At 34.2% G+C, this 3,122-nt stretch overlaps 1 pseudogene; it reads right to left on the bottom strand.

Annotated features, from left to right (window-relative positions):
- The window catches only part of LOC107870418, a 19,478-nt pseudogene extending 16,370 nt beyond the window's left edge, over positions 1 to 3,108 (bottom strand).
- Between the last annotated feature and the right edge of the window lie 14 nt (positions 3,109 to 3,122).

The raw sequence follows: 3,122 nt of genomic DNA, 5'->3' as shown, positions 1-3,122 counted from the left end.
ATTAATGATGGTGAACAATAAATTAGAAATGCAATAATTCAATGAGTAATATACAATTAAAATACAATTAAAGACACTGATAGTTATAAATGTGGAAGATGAAGGAACAGGTTTTGTATTTACTGTCACTGTTTTCTGATACCCTTGTCATCTCCGGTACTTGCTTTGCAACATATCATTGTTCATTCATCTTGAGGTTGATCATCTTAAACAACATTAATATTGAAATCTAAACAGGAAACTTACAAAATATTTTAAAACTGCAATAGAACCGCTTTTGAACTTTTTAAAGCATTATGCATCTAATAAAACTACTACTACTTAGTCCCAAACAATTAGTGGTTAGCAACATGAATCCTCAGTGATCATATTAGTCCATTTAAACTCATCTCAAGATAATAAAAGCATTCTGTATCTAATGAGTTTAAAACAAGAAGCAAGAAGTGTTGCAAAGGCCATCAAAAGCCCTATCATTGTCTTAATGAGGAGCACAACATCTACTTCATTAGAAACTCATAAATAATTAGTATGACATGTCGATCCTCGAAATATTAGTAGATATTTTGACCCTCTCTCTTTCTCATATTTGTCAGCAATTTAAGTAATACTACTGTAACAAAACTATAAACCATATTACCTCCTTACACGTTTCACATCAACTGGATCCATTCCTTGAGTCATTTCTGCTTCTCGTTCGACTTTATCATCAGCGGATTGCTCTCTAGATGAACCACTGGTGGTTGACTTCACCTGCACCCCAAGTTTCTTCTGCACTGTGGGCAAAGAGGATATTCCAACCGGTCCACTAGAATCCTTATCTTGAACATTTGTCACTTCCTGACCAGATCCTGTAGAGAAAAGAAACTAAAGACTAAATGGTTGAAACTAATTTCCATGATACACCATACAGTAATCTGCACCAAGTCTTTGCCCGTCATTTTTAAAAATTTTATATATTTTTTTTTTCTTCGTCAGTCATTAAATGGATGTTTACATACATTTATCCTTCAGTTGCATATTACGTGCTTTTTTTTTGATGCAGATGGTTACATTGTCATGTAAAGAACTGAACAGTAAATTTACATCAGTAATTAAGCAAATGGAGAAATATTACATCAAAGAGATAGAAAAATGATAGGAGTGATGATTACAGATGAAGAATTAGCAGACAACAATTTGTAGTTAATTTCTGTCATTGAAATGCGTAGACTAATTCTTATGCACAAGGATCCTATATGAAGCATCATTCGAGCTTCAACGACAAATTACTCCACCAACTACCCCTAGTGCATTAGACTCTAATTAGAGGCAAGAGTGGATCCATTTAGTGACTTTTTTTGTCGTAACTAATGAGAAAATTGTCATTATATTCCGGTCAAGAAAGAATATTAACACAATTAAGATTTATTAATGTATCATAAACTAATGTATCATGACGTTAACTAATGTATCATATCTAAGATTTTATGTAATTATTATAAAAGTAGGAAGAGAGAGTAATTAGATAACAAAGTGTTGGGATTTATGTTGTTTACCCTTTATTTTATGCATTATTTATAAAACGTGTTTTCGTGCTTATTATATGCTTTTACTTTAAAAAGTCTTATTTGATATAAGGTTAATTGTCAGGATGCATTGTTAAATGCATGCTAACCATTCGGGATTTAAATATAAGAAAAACCTTTGTGAGACTTACCCCTTGTGCTTATACATATCACTCACTGAAACACCTTCAACAGCTGGCGTGCCCTCCAAAATAAGACCCTCCTACCACAGAACAGAATAAGATTACGTCCACATTATCTTAGAGTAATCCCTTTTAAGAAGTTGATAGTCGAGAAGACATTACCAATAGAAGCTAACCTTTGCCAGGTAAAGGTTATGATGGTGATTATCCTCCTTTTTGGTCTTCTGCAACTCCTTATCATGACCAACTATCTTGTCCAAGGCCTTTAAAATCTTTAATTGTCTACCCTTCAGAAAGACACATAAACCATCCACAGCACTGAAAGCAGAAATAGCAGCTTCAGCAGATTAAATTTATTTTAAATTTGAGAAATCCTGTACCCCTTGGTCGTCTGTAACATGCTCCATAATCAACATCAAAAGGTAGGTTGCTAATGAAAATTGTCCCCAGCAAATCATCTACTCCCTCACTTGGCATAGCATTGATCTGTTTGCCCTTACCTAAAACGTCGTCTGGTACTTTATTCGGAGTAGATGCATCCAGTGGTTCATCCAGTGGGAGAAGAGTGTTAACTTTCTTTCCCTTCTTTTTGGTGGCCTTATTGAAGTTAGAGAAATAAAGTTCTGGAAAATTTTTTTTGCAATGCCTGCTTCCTCAACAAAACTTCAGTTTGGTTATCTTCTTCTGAAAGGTCAGAGTTATCATTGTGCCCTTCAACTTGTTGAGATTTTCCATGAATGTCAATGTTTTCATCCTCCGTATCACTACCGGTATCGTTTTTTGCGCTTTGTTTTGCAGAAGCAATAGTGTAAATTGAATTATTTCCGAACTCATGAAGCAATACATTCAGAAGCTTAAACACAGTAATTGGCATAGTATTACAACATCACCACCAACAATATAGGAAAATGAAAGAACTAATTGCAGATCAGTTTAAATGAATATGAAGTGGCAACCATCAAGAATTCACCATTCATTACATCCACCATAAGAAAGGTTTGAAAAAAAAATAGCGAGTCTTAATCGTGCCCTTAAACATTACGAAAAGGAAATGACACAACACCTACACAATGGTGTTGTAGTTGGCAATTTTAAGGTCGATTTAATGGAGGTTGGATATGTTGAATATATGAAGTGCACTAAAAAGTGATGAGAGTTGTTCTATTCTTAATAATGTATATGTGTAGGCACCAGACAAGTTTGCGGCTGCAGCTGGTAGGAACCCAGTCCGCAGTTTGTTACAAATTTTATAATGAAAATTTATTTTACTAAAAATAAGTAACATAAATGATAGAAACAGTATTTGTGAATAAGTATGAAAATTCATTCACATAGAATGAGTGAATTCCATCACATGTCACTCACTGTTGCAGCTGATGATCCAAGTTGGGGCAGTGTACACTTTGATTGCAATTCTTGGGTTTCTCCTGCTGAC

This window comes from Capsicum annuum, chromosome 5 (assembly GCF_002878395.1).
Source record: "Capsicum annuum cultivar UCD-10X-F1 chromosome 5, UCD10Xv1.1, whole genome shotgun sequence".
Classification (NCBI taxonomy): Eukaryota; Viridiplantae; Streptophyta; class Magnoliopsida; order Solanales; family Solanaceae; genus Capsicum; species Capsicum annuum.
Note: the sequence above shows the minus strand (reverse complement) of the source record. Positions and strands in the feature narration are given on the sequence as shown.